Genomic DNA, 13,584 nt, shown 5'->3' with positions numbered 1-13,584 from the left:
GGCATTGTGATGTCACCAGCTTTGGTTTTCTCTTTCAACATTCCTTGGGCTATCCGGGGTCCTTCTAGTTACATACAAAGTTTATGATTATTTGTTCCAGCTCCTTGAAAAATGTCTATGGTATTTTGATAGGGACTGCATTGAATGTATAGATTGCTCTGGGTAGCATAGACATTTTAACAATAATTATTCTTTCAGTCCATGAACATGGAATGTTTTTCCGTAAGTGTTAGGTAGTTTTTAGAGTATATATCCTTTACCTCTTTGGCTAGGTTTATTCTTAGGTATCTTACAGGTTTTGGCACAATTATAAGTGGGAAATTTGCTGAATTCCTGAATGAGTTCTAACAATTTTAGGGTGGAGTCTTTTGGGTTTTCCACATAAATTATCATGTCATCTGTGAAGAATGAGAGTTTGACTTCTTCTTTGCCTATTTGAATGCCTTTTATTTCTTTTCATTGTCTGATGGCTTCTAGTACTATGTTGAACAACAGTGGTGAGAATGGGCATCCTGGCATGTTCCTGACCTTAGGAGAAAAGCTCTCAGTTTGTCCCCATTGAGAATGATATTTTCTGTGGGATTTTTATAGATGGCTTTTATGATATTGAGATATGTTCTCTCTATCCCTACACCATGGAGAGTTTTCATTGAGAAAGGATGCTGATTTGTCAAATGCTTTCTCTGCATCAATTCAGAGGATCATATGACTCTTGTCCTTTCTTTTATTAGTGTGATGTATCAAACTGATTGATTTGTTCAATCAGCCCAGAATAACTTGCAGTCCAGAAACTTGCAGCCCAAGTTCTTTCCCACTTAGTCATGGTGAATAATCTTTTCAGTGTACTGTTGGATCCTGTTGGCTAGTATCTTGGCGAGAATTTTGGCATCCATGTTCATCAGGGATGTTGATCTGTAATTATCCTTTTTGGTGGAGTCTTTGTTTTTGGGAATCAAGGTGATACTGGCCTCAGAGAGTTTGGAAGATTTTCTTCTATTTCTATTTTTAAAAACACCTTCAAAAAATAGATATTAATTCTTCCTTAAATGTTTGATAGAATCTCCCTGAGAAGCCATCTGACCCTGGACTCTTGTTTGTTGGGAGATTTTTGAGTACTGCGTCAATTTCCTTTCTGGTTATAGGCCTGTTCAGGTTTTCTATTTCTTTCTGTTTCAGTTTTGATAGTTTATATGTTTCTAGGAATGCATCCATTTCTTTCAGACAGCTTAATTTGTTAGCATATGGTTGTTAATAATAACGTTCTTATAACTATTTGTATTTCTTCAGTGTCGGTTGTGATCTCTCCTTTCATTCATGATTTTATTAATTCTCTTTTTTTTTGATAAGTCTGGTTAGAGGTTTATTGATCTGTTAATTCAAAAAAACAGCTTCTAGTTTCCTTGATCTGATCTACTGTTCTGGTTTCTATTTCATTGATTTCTGCTCGAATCTTTATTATTTCTCATCTCCTGCTTGGTTTGGGCTTTATTTGCTGTTCTTTCTCTGTCTCCTTTAGGTGTAAGGTTAGTTTGTATATTTGAGATATTTCTAATTTTTTGAGAAAGGTTTGTTTTGCAATGTACTTCCCTCTTAGGACTGCCTTTGCTATGTCACAAAGTTTTTGAACAGTTGTGTTTTCATATTCATTCATTTCCATGCATTTTTAAGATTCTTTTTTAATTTCCTGGATAACCCATTCATTCTTTAGTAGGATACTCTTTAACCTCCAAGTGTTCACATTCCTTCCAACTTTCCTCTTGTGATTGAGTTCAAGTTTCAAAGCATTATGGTCTGAAAATATGCAGAGAATAATCCCAAGCTTTTGATATTGACTGAGACCTGATTTGTGACCCAGTGTGTGATCTATCTGGAGAATGTTCCAAATGCACTTGAGAAGAATGTGTATTCTGTTGCTTTAGGATGGAATGGTCTATATATATCTGTGAAGTCCATCTGGTCCAGCGTGTCATTCAAAAACCCTTTTCTGGGATGCCTGGGTGGGCTCAACGGTTGAGCGCCTGCCTTCAGCCCAGGGCATGATCCTGGGATTTGGGATCGAGTCCCACATCGGGCTCCCTGCATGGAGCCTGCTTCTTCCTCTGCCTGTGTCTCTGCTTCTCTCTCTGTGTCTCTCATGAATAAATAAATTAAATCTTAAAAAAAACCCACCTTTTCTCCTTATTGATCTTCTGCTTAGATAATCTGTCCATTGCTGTGAGTGGGGTGTTAAAGTCCCCTATTATTATCAGTGTGTTTCTTAATTGGTTTATATAATGTGCTGCTCCCAAGTTAGGAGCATAAATATTTATAATTGTTAGATGTTCTTGTTGGAAAGATCCCTTAAGTATGATGCAATGTCCCTCTTCATCCCCTACTACAGTCTTTGGTTTAAAATCTAATTTGTCTGACATGAGGATTGCTACCCCTGCTTTCTTTTGAGGTCAATTAGCATGATAAATGGCTCTCCACCCCCTCACTTTCAATCTGGAGATGTCTTTAGGTCTAAAATGAGTCTCTTGTAGACAGCATAAGGATAAGTCTTGCTTTTTTGTCCAGCCTGGTACCATGTGGTACCATGTATCTTTTGATTGGAGCATTTAGCCCATTTACATTAAGAGTAACTATTGAAAGATTTAGTGCTATGTATTTCCTGTGAAGTCTGTTTCTATAGATTGTCTCTATTTCTTTCTGATCTATGTTATTTTTGGGCTCTCTCTTCTCTTGGAGGATCTTTAATATTTCTTGCGGAGATGGCTTAGTGGTCACATATTCTTTTAGTTTTTATTTTTCCTGGGAGTTCTTTATTTCTCCTTCCATTCTGAATGACACCCTTGCTGGATAAAGTATTCTTAGCTGCATATTTTTCTTATTTAATAGCCTGAATGTATCATGCCAGCCCTTTCTAGCCTGCCAGGTCTCTGTGAATAGGTCTATTGCCAGCCTAATGTTTCTACCCCTGTAGGTTGACAACCTCTTTTCTTGAGCGGCTTTCAGGAATCTCTATCTCTGAAATTTGCAAGCTTCACTATTATATGTTGGGGTGTTGATCTATTTTTATTGATTTTGGGATGGGTCCTCTCTACCTCTTGGACTTGAATGTCTGTTTCCTTCCCCAGATTAGGGAAGTTCTCAGCTAATTTGCTCAAATATACCTTCTGTTACTCCCCCTCCTTCCTGGAGCCCCAGTAGTTTTAATGTTATATAGCATTAGTGATTTCTCAATGCCTCACCTTGTGGTCCATTATTGTTTTTCTCTTTTCCTCAGTTTCCTTTCTTTCCATCAACTTGTCTTCTATGTCAGTTACTCTGTCTTATGTCTCATTTACCCTAGCTGTTAGAGCACCCAATTTAGACTGCATTGAAGTTAAAGCATTTTTAATTTCTGCCTGATTAGATTTTATTTCTACACTAAGCGATCCTCCAGTGTCTGTTATGCTTTTTTCAAGCCCAACTAATAACTTTGTAGTCCTTATCTGAATTTCAACTTTGACATTATACTTATATACATATTGATTAGATCTGTGGCAGTGTATTACTTCTGGCTCTTTCTTTTGTTGTGAATCCCTCCTTCTAGTCATTTTGCCCAAAGAATGGATGAATGAGAGAAAAAAAATCATTAATATCAGCATGACCCAAGTGAAACACACACTAGACAAATCTGAAGAGGCCAGAAACCAAAAAAGAAAAGGAAAAAAGAAGGGGGTAAGGAGAGAGAATATAATCTCTCAAGTGGACAAAACAAGGTGGTCTACTTGGTCCTGAATGTATTTTGGTCAGTATGTTAGAAGACACTAAATCCAAAAATTGTAAAGAAAGCAAAAATTGTATATATACAAAAATAAATTTGAATAGTGAACAGTGAAAGGAAGCCCACAATGAGGAATATATCTATAAAATGTAAATGTAAAAAGTGAAAGCTAAAAAAGACTTAAAAACAAGGAATTGATAAAATAAGAAACTAGTTGAAAAAAAAGAAAAATTGATAAAATAGGAAACTAGCTGAAAAAGGAGAAAAGAAAAAAGAAAAGGAAAAATTTTAACTGATGGATAAATGCATCATGAAAAAAATCTCAAATTCTGTATACTATATTCCCCCTGGCAATAGAGTTTTGCAGTCCTGTGTGCTCTGTAAACTTGGTGTTCCCTGTTCTTCCAGCTGGGGGAGGGGCCTACTGCGTTGATTCTCAAGTGTCTTTGGATGGAGTTGTACTACCCCTTGCCAGGGTGCTGGGCTCAGGATAAGCTTCTTCTGGTTGGTCTATGTTGCTTTTGTTCCCTGAAGGCTTTCTTCAGCTCTTTAGAGGATGAAAATAAAAATGGCCTCCCTGGATGGATCTCTAACCCTGGAGCTGAAAGATCGTCATCTCCTTTCTCAAGTAAAGCCTCAGGGATAAGCGGTCTTCATTTCTGTGTGTGCCAAACTCTGCAGACTTCTGTGGTGTGTGTCAGCATGGATCCTCCCAGGTGAAGGCAGAGGGTCCTCTGTTTTTGTCCTTTGAAGGGTCCTTGGAGGGAGAGCGATTGCCTGATCATGCCCCAGTTTGCAGTTCATGGAGAACAGAGCTGAGAGCCCCCTCCTGGGCTCATTGACTATAACTGGTTTCCCTGCTCCAATGTTTGGAAACTCTGCTAACTCAGGGACCTTTGTTCTTTCTGTGACTCCAGGGATCTTGAGACCACACTGTCCCTCAGTGTCCCTTCACTGAGCAGGACATCTCTCACTGGAGCAGATTTTGAAAGGTTCTAATTTTGCCCTCTAGGGCTCTATCATTTTCTGGTGCTGGCTTATGGCCTCCCTGCCCCTGCCATTTATCTTCCCATATATCCCCTGAGATTCACTTTTCTGTACCTCCTACCTTGCAGTAAGTGGTTGCTTTTCTATTAGTAGAATTTCAGCCATTCTTTTCTTATAATCTCAGGTTGAATTCTTAGGTGTTTGGAATGATTTGATTTTTATCTAACTAAATTCAGGGGAGAGACCAGAAGAAATAAGGTCCTCCAGTCTTCGGCCATCTTGCCCTGCTTCTGAATTCGTTACGACTTGCTTAGTGATCTAATATTTGAGCTTTCCTGGAGAATGGTCCAATATTCCACTTGAGAAGAATATGTATTCTGCTTTTGAATGGAATGTTATATAAATGTCTGTAATATCCATCTGGTCTAATGTGTTAAGTCCAATATTTCTTTCTTGATTTTCTTTCCGGATGATCTATCCATTGTTGAAAAGAGGCTATTGAAGTGCCCACTATACTTGTATCAGTGTCTATTTCTCCCTTTAGGTCTGTTAATATTTGTTTCATATATTTTGGTGCTCCCATGTTGGATTTATATATATATTTACAGGTGTTATATCCTCTTGTTGAATTGACTCATTTATCATTATATAATTACCATCTTTGTTTCATTATAGTTTTTCTATTCTATTTCATCTGTTATAGGTATGGCTACTCCTGCTCTCTTTTGGTTTCCATTTGCACAAATATCTTTTCCAGCCATCGCTTTATGCCTGTTTATATCTTTAAGACTCAAGTGAGTTTTTTGTGGGCAGCAGATATTTGGGTTTGTTTTTTATCTACTCAGCTACTCAGTGTCTTTTAATTGGAGAATTTATTCCACTTAGATTTAAAATAATTATTAATAGGTATGAACTTGCTGTTGCCATTTGATTAATTGGTTTCTGGCTGTGCTACAATTCCTTTGTTCTTCTCTCACTGTTTTTCTTTGTGATTTGATGACTTCCTGTAGTAGTTTGCTTAGATTCCCTTCTCTTTCTCTTTTGTGAATTTACTGTAGTTTTCTGCTTTGTGGTTACCATGAGGCTTATATAAAACAACTTATAATTGTCTATTTTTAATAATAACAAGTTTGAACTTATACAAAAACTCTGCATTTTTACTTCCAACATTTTATCTTTTTGATGTCATAATTTACACCTTTTAATTGTGTGTTTCCCTTAGCAAATTACATAGTTATAGTTATTTTTAACACTTTTGTCTTATAACTGTCATACCAACTTTATATGTGATTTATCCATCACAATTACAACATTAGAGTATTCTGAATTTAACTATATATTTGCTTTTACTGGTGAGACTTCAACTTTCATATGTTTTCCTGTTACCTCTTATCATCCTTTCCTTTGAACTTGAAGATATCCTTTTAACATTACTTGAAAGACCAGTCTTGTGATGAACTCCTTCAGCTTTTGCCTCCTAGAAAACTCCTTCTCACTTTTTCAATTCTGAAGAACAAATTTAAACATATTATGCTACTCTCTTCTGGCCTGCCAAGTTTCTGCTGAAAATTCTGCTGATAGTCTTATGAGGGTTTCCTTGTATGTAGAAAGGTGAGGTTTTTTTCTTGCTATTTTTAAGATTTGCTCCTTATTTTAACTTGATTTTTAATTATAATGTGTCTTGGCATGTATCTCTTTAGATTCATTTTACTTGAAACTTTCTGGGCTTCTTGGATCTGGGTGTGTGTTTCTTTTTCAGGTTAGGGAAGTTTTCAGCTATTATTTCTTTGAGCAAGCTTTCTTTCCCCTTTCTTTCTCTTTTCTCCTCTTCAGACCCTTATAATGCAAATATTGGTCTTCTTGGTGGTATTCCATATATCTCTTAAGCTATCTTCATTCCTTTTTTCTTTTTTCTCCTCTGTTTGAATGAATTTCTCTGCCCTGTCTTCCAGTTCACTGATTCTTTCTCTGCTTAATCTGATGTGAATCGCTCTATTGAACTTTTTTTTTTTTAAGATTTATTCATTTATTTTAGAGAGAGAGAGAGCATGAACAGTGAGAGGGGAGGAGGGAGAGTATCTTCAAGCAGACTCCCTGCTCAGTGGGGAGCCCAACACAGGGCTTGATTATACAACCTATAAGATCATGATCTGAACCTAAATTGAAAGTTGGACACTGAACTGACTGAGCCACCCAGGCACCCCTCTATTGAATTTTAAAATTCAGTTATTCTTCACTTTTGTTTGTACGTTCTTATATTTTGTCTCTTTGTTGAAATTATCACCCCATCCATACACTGTTCTAACCTCAATGAACATCTTCATGGCCATTATTTTAGCTCTTTTATCATGTAATTCACTTATATTCATTTCTTTAAGGTCTATTTCTGAATTCTTATCTTGTTCTTTTGTTTGGAACATATTTCTCTGGTCCTTCATTTTACTTGACTCCCTGTGTTGTTTCCTGTGCATTAGATAAAATAGCCACCTCTCACATGGTCTTCCATAGAAAATGAACCTTATCATTCAGCCTGTCCCTAGTTCTCAAACCTTTGTGACTGTCTCTCAAACCTTTGTGATTATCCAAGCAACTCTTTTTGTTCTTAGTGGCTTCCAGGAATTGATCTATGTCAAGATCTGACAGTGTCCCAAATGGGAGGATCTTAGCACCTGCATGCAGGCTGTCTGGAAGCCAGACTCTCAGGCAGCATCTTTTAAAGTATGCAATTAGACCTCTTTTAGGAGAAGACTGGGATATGGGTATTTCTCTGTTCCCTCTGTGCCGAACTCTTCAGACTCCAGAGGAATTGGAGGTACTGGTGACTGTAAGTACTAAGGTACTGGTGACTGTAAGTTCCACTGGCTACTGGAGCCAAGAAATCAAGGCGTGTGTCCCATGGGTGGCAGATGTAAAAGCTGGACCACCAGACATGTGCAGAAGCTTTTTTAACGGAAAGACCAACAGTCTGATACAAGGTAAAGAGATAGCCCAAAGGTGGTACCTGCCAGCAAGTGGCAGACACATTTGAAACCTGACCTTCAGGGTGCAGCTCTTAAGATATGCAAAGAGGCTTGTTACATGGAAAAACTAAGAATTGGCCATTTCTGACTGCTACCTTTGTGCTGATCCTTGAGAGAATAGACAGTTAAGTACTATTGGCTACACTCCTATTGAACCTGTAAACATAAGCCCACTGGCAAACAAAGCCAGATGATCAAGGGGGTGCATCCTCTGAGCATCAACTGGATGTGTGAAAAGCTGGGCACGGGGAGAGCGTAAAGATGGTACCCAACAATCTTGCTAGTTTCTAGAGATGACTGTAGTCTGTACTAGATTTGTGTTAAATTGGGAGCTTAACCCTCAGTCTGTGCTTTTAAGATAAGCAAAAAGGTTTGTGTTTTGTTTTGTTTTGTTTTATTTTGTTTTTCAGGGAATGACTGCAAAATAGCATTTCCATCTGTTGCCTTTATCCTGAGCTCTGGGCAGATAACCACTGTGAGTCCTTGGGAGCCTATTTATTTCCTATAGGCTTGTGAATCTCAGGGATGTAAACCCCACTGGCTTCAGAACTGGGTGTTTTGGGACACATTCCTTGGATGGAAGTCCTGAAATTTAGGGTGCTAGATGTTAGGCATGTCCAAACCCTTCACTCCTCAGGGAGAAGCTGGGAGTTGTGGTTTCTTTCCCAAATATATGTCACTTTGCTAGGGGTTGAGTTTATGGTGAGATTGTATCCCCATCTCTCTTACCCATTTTAGTGTGAAATATTTTTTCCTAGTTTGCCTAATGTATAGGAGTTGCTCAGCTGGTTTCTGGCTTTCTTTCAAAGGCACTTGTTCCATATGTAGCTGTGGGTTTGGTGTGTCCATGGGAGGAAGAGCCTGCTATGTTGCCTTCTTGAACTGGAACCCTGGAACATATTTTTAAAAATCTTCCCCTGATAATTCTTAACTTGCTTCCATGGTTGAGAATCATTACTCTAATTCTTATCTAAAGAACTGGGGTGGAAATTTTTGTAGTGTTTCCTTGGAGTCTTTACAGTGGATTGAAGAAAGGAAGGTTCATCTTTCCATTTAAAAGGCCCCATTCCTGGGCAGCCTGGGTGGCTCAGTGGTTTAGCACCGACTTTGGACCAGGGTGTGATCCTGGAGACCCGGGATTAAGTCCCACGTCAGGCTCCCTACATGGAACCTGCTCCTCCCTCTGCCTGTGTCTCTGCCTCTCTTTCTCTCTCTGTGTGTCTCTCATGAATAAATAAATAAAATCTTCTTTTTAATAAATAAAATCTTTAAAAAAAGGCTCCATTCCCGAGTGAAATATTATATAGATAGGTGTGCAAATTGGAAAGCAGAATAGATGGGCAAGAGACAAATGGCTGAGAGGATTTTCTCAGCCTAGAGAAGACTAAGGACCAACCTGAGGAGCTAGGAGTTTCAGTTGGCACCAGTGGAATGACATAAGTTGGGACTCTTTCTCCTTGGCTAGTGAACATCAAATATTGTTGGTTGAGAGGCATGGTGATTGAGGGACAGGAAGTTTTGTTTATTAGTTCAGCAGAACCATCACAAAGTTGACAAATTTAAGAAAAGATTGAGTGCTGAGGTTTGGTAGTCATATTCCATATGAATAAAATTGGGCAGATTGGTCTCCCTCCCTAAAGCTTTGAGTCTGAAGGCAGATGGATGCTCTATAGAGAACTTCCCACTCTGGAATTGGTGATGCTCAGATGCTCGTTTTGACTTCTCGGCCTTAATCAGCAGTGGGACAGAGTGTTATAGCCTTGGATTGTAATGGGGTATTTTGCTTAAAAGGCAGTTGAGCATACATGGATTGGTATACCTTGATATATGTCACTTGGTCAAATTGCTGTTTACATTGTGCCAGAGGTACACATTCTACTTCCCATAACCATACCTTGTCATTATATAAGTCTTAGCTCAAGGTTCTTTACTAAACATATGACTCCATGTTATTCCCAACAGGAAACTTGGGAAGAAAACCAAAAGTGGGTTTGCCTTCCTCCCCCATTAAAGTCAACCATGGTTGCTTAGGATCCCAGGAAAAAGGTCACAAAATCCTGATTTTCAAATGGGGCTTATGAGGCCAGACTTGTGATCTGATAAGCCAGATGGGCTATCTAAAAATTTCAAAACAATAATAACTATCAGCACAATCCTTACTATTTGTCAGGGTCTGTTCAAGTGCTTTCTATTTATTGATAATATATTTCTCACACCAACCCTACAAGGGACATATTAATATAACAAAACAACAATATAATTTAGTTCCATGACCTTGATTCCCAAACACCCTTACAAAGAAAGACTCCTTCGGAGAATAGTAAAAAATTAGACTGTTGAAACCAGGTTGCCTGGGTTCACATCTAGTTTCATTATTCACTATTAGTATGACTGGAGCAGGTTACTTGACTTCTTTATCCTATATATGAATGGGGAGATGATAACAGTACTTACCTCATAGGATCATTGAAGAATTAAATAAATTTATTTATAAAGCACTTAGAACACAAACAGCACATAGAAAGCATTATCTAAATGTCTGCCATTAATATAGTCATTATCTTAGAATTGTGTAAAGAAAGGTTGATAGTTGCATATCATCCATAGTTTCTATAAGTAAAACAGAAGACAAGAGTATTGGCAATAATATGAATTGATAATATTTTGCCGTATAGCAGTAGTAGTGTGGAATATTTAGGAGTCTAGGTAGGAAGCCAGATTACCTGAGTTCAAATTCAACTACTACTTATGAACTATGTGACCATGGGCCAGGTACTTTACTTTTCTCCGTGCTTCACTTGCCATGTCAGTAATGATGATAATGAAAATAATAATAGGCATCACATATGGCTATTGTGAGACTTAAATGAAGTAATCCATTTAAAGCACTTAGATCAGGCCTTGGGGTAAAGCATGTGCTTCCATAGTAGCTATAATATGAAGAAGGGTATTTTAGACATTAATTTTTTCTCTTTTATATACTTAGCTTTCTTCTTTTTCTTTTTCTCAATATCAGCTAATCCTCACACAACTCTTTAGTCTTTCCACAGTAAGATTTAAAGAGATCTCTTCAAGTCAACATTTGTTAAGCAGCTTTCACACTTAGTGGGTTGTGACCTGCTCTTTGTGGAATAGGATACAAAAATGGACTTTGCCCCTAAACTGCTCCCAAGATCTTAGGAAAGACTATGATGCAAACATTCAACAAGAAGTCACACTGTGATAGGCATTTTAAGAGAAATAGTACCACAGTAAGACAGGCTCCTAGAGGCTAGGCAAAAGATTCTGACTGGAAGAGTAGGAAGGCCTTGCAGAGAGGAAGTGACATGTGGGTTGTACCATGAAATATGAGTCATATTTTGTCAGTTGGAGATGAAAAATTGCTTAAGGTACACAGTCTCAGTCTTTAGCAGTACCTCAGAACCATCTGGGGACATGCTAAAATGTGGGATTCACCCACAAGTTTCTGATTCAGTGTGTCTGGGGTGGGGCTTGAAAACTTGTATGCCTAACACTTTCCCAAGTGATCCTGATGGTTCTGGTCCAAGGAACATACTTTGAGAAGCACTAAATTAAGATCAGTAGTTCACCCTGGTTTTACTTCATTTTAGAATCCTCTGGGCAACTTAAAAAAAAAAAAAAAGACTCTCAGGAGGACACTAAAGTAATTGGTATGAAAAGAAAACAACTCCTGTGTTATTTTCATAGGCACCCAGGGTTGAGAACTTCTAGGTATTTAGGTTCATGTTGCATTTTATAAGGTACTTTCTCAAGCTCCTCTGACTCCCCCCTGTGCTTTAAGGTATTTTTATTGCTATTATTATTGCTATCCTGTTTATGGAGGCTTCAATTTTGATATGGAGACACAGAAAGGTAAGGATTTGTTGAAGATCACTGAGTCCTTGATAATGCCAGACTCAAACCTAGGTCGTTGGCCGACCACATTGCTTATTTAATACCTTTGGCCCTTTGGGGTGCAAATGCATCTAAGGGGAATGGCATGAGAATATAAAGGCATGAACACATGATATGTGGAGGTGTGAGCAGCTGGCTAGCAAGGATCTGGAAACGTGTTTAGAAATAGGAACTTTATTTGAGAAATATCAAGCAGCCATAAACAAGTAAAAGATATTTATTTATTAAGAATGGACAATTTAACATCCCCTGAGCACCAAAAATTCTGTGCTGGCCACTATGCTTCATAGTAATACACATCCCTAATTCTCAGAGCAGTGCTACAAAATGGGAATTATTTTCCCCATTTGATGGATGAGGAAATTGAGGCTCAGAAAGACTAAGTGGCTTGCTGGACTCATGGAGCTGGGAAGTGATAGAGCCTGAATTCAAAGCCAGATTTGTCTGTCTTTAAAACCCACATGGTACTCACAATGTGCCACTGCTTTGATTTGGAATGTTTAAAGAGAAATTTTGTTAACTTTTTATTTTGAAATAATTTTAGACTTTCAGAAAGGCTACAAAAGAAAATAGAGTTCCTACATACCCTTCACCTGTCTTCCCTAATATTCATTGTACATAACTGTGCTACAAGCATTAAACTGAGAAAGTTAACATGGGCATCACACCCTTAGCCAACCCAAGTGCTTTATTTGAATTTCACCAGATCTTTCAACTAATATTCTTTTGATTGTTCTAAGGATCCAACTAGTATCCTAAGAGCATTTAGTTTCATATGTGCTAATATCCTCCTTCATGTCTTCCAATCTGAGAGAACCCCTCAACCTTTCTCTGTATCTTATGACCTTGATACTTTCAAAAGTACTGGCCAGTTATTTCGTAGAATGTCCCTGAATTTGAGTTTACGATGAGCCTAAGATCTGTTTCCTTTTCTTTTTAAAGATTGACTGATTGACTGATTGATTCATGAAAGACACAGAGGCAGAGACATTTGCAGAGGGAGAAGCAGGCTCCCTACGGGGGGAGCCTGATGCAGGATTGATCCCAGGACCCAGTGAGCCACCCAGGTGTCCCTAAGGTCTGTTTTTAACAACAGAACACTTCTGACATGAAATGTGTAGTTTCCCCTCCCTGCAAAATCAACCAATCCTCCAGCTCTTTGGACACCAGCTAGGCATGGCATCCATTGACTCAATTCAGTTTTGACACTAGCTACCTGGTTTGACTGAATTTTTCCAAACTATATACTGAGTAGAACCTCATAGAGGTTCAGAGGTAGGCAAGGTTCATCTTGATTCTAAAGTTTTTGTTTGTTTTAGTTTTTTGTCTCCGTCTTATTCTCTTTCAGTGAGCCCAGCACTCTGGCTACTAAAGAGTCATTTCTTTTTTTTTTTTTTCTTAAAGATCTATCTATCTATCTATCTATCTATCTATCTATCTATCTATCATCATCTATCTATCGAGAGGCAGAGACACAGGAGGAGGAGGGAGAAGCAGGCTCCATGCCTGGAGCCCAATACGGGACTTGATCCCAGGACTCCAGGATTAGGCCCTGGGCCAAAGGCAGGCACCAAACCACTGAGCCACACAGGGATCCCCTAAAGAGTCATTTCTAAAGTGTCTCACTTACCCTATCCCACCCATTCTGTCAAATTCCATGTCTCTTATAAAATACCTGTACTTTGCTCATTCCTTCAGAGCCCTACTCTCTGCAAAGCAGATGATTTGGTGATTGCAGTAGTGAATGAGTAGCTAATGTTCTTAGGTAATGTTGAACTTGGAGATTCAGTAAAGTAGGCCAAATCATATCTTCTTTCCACTGAAGATATGATTTTGACTGATACTGAGGATGTCGCAGTTCATGTTGATGCTACCACCTCAAAAGCAGCAGATGTAAGAACTAAGAATGAGACT

The 13,584-nt window shown here is 38.4% G+C and overlaps 1 long non-coding RNA gene across 3 annotated transcripts in view; it reads left to right on the top strand.

Annotated features, from left to right (window-relative positions):
• LOC144292966 (uncharacterized) overlaps positions 1–13,584 on the top strand; it is a 412,082-nt gene that overhangs the window by 244,350 nt on the left and 154,148 nt on the right. The window lies entirely within an intron of this gene.

The sequence above is a fragment of the Canis aureus genome, chromosome 21, assembly GCF_053574225.1.
Source record: "Canis aureus isolate CA01 chromosome 21, VMU_Caureus_v.1.0, whole genome shotgun sequence".
Taxonomy (NCBI): Eukaryota; Metazoa; Chordata; class Mammalia; order Carnivora; family Canidae; genus Canis; species Canis aureus.
This window is presented reverse-complemented; position numbering and strand designations above follow the sequence as displayed.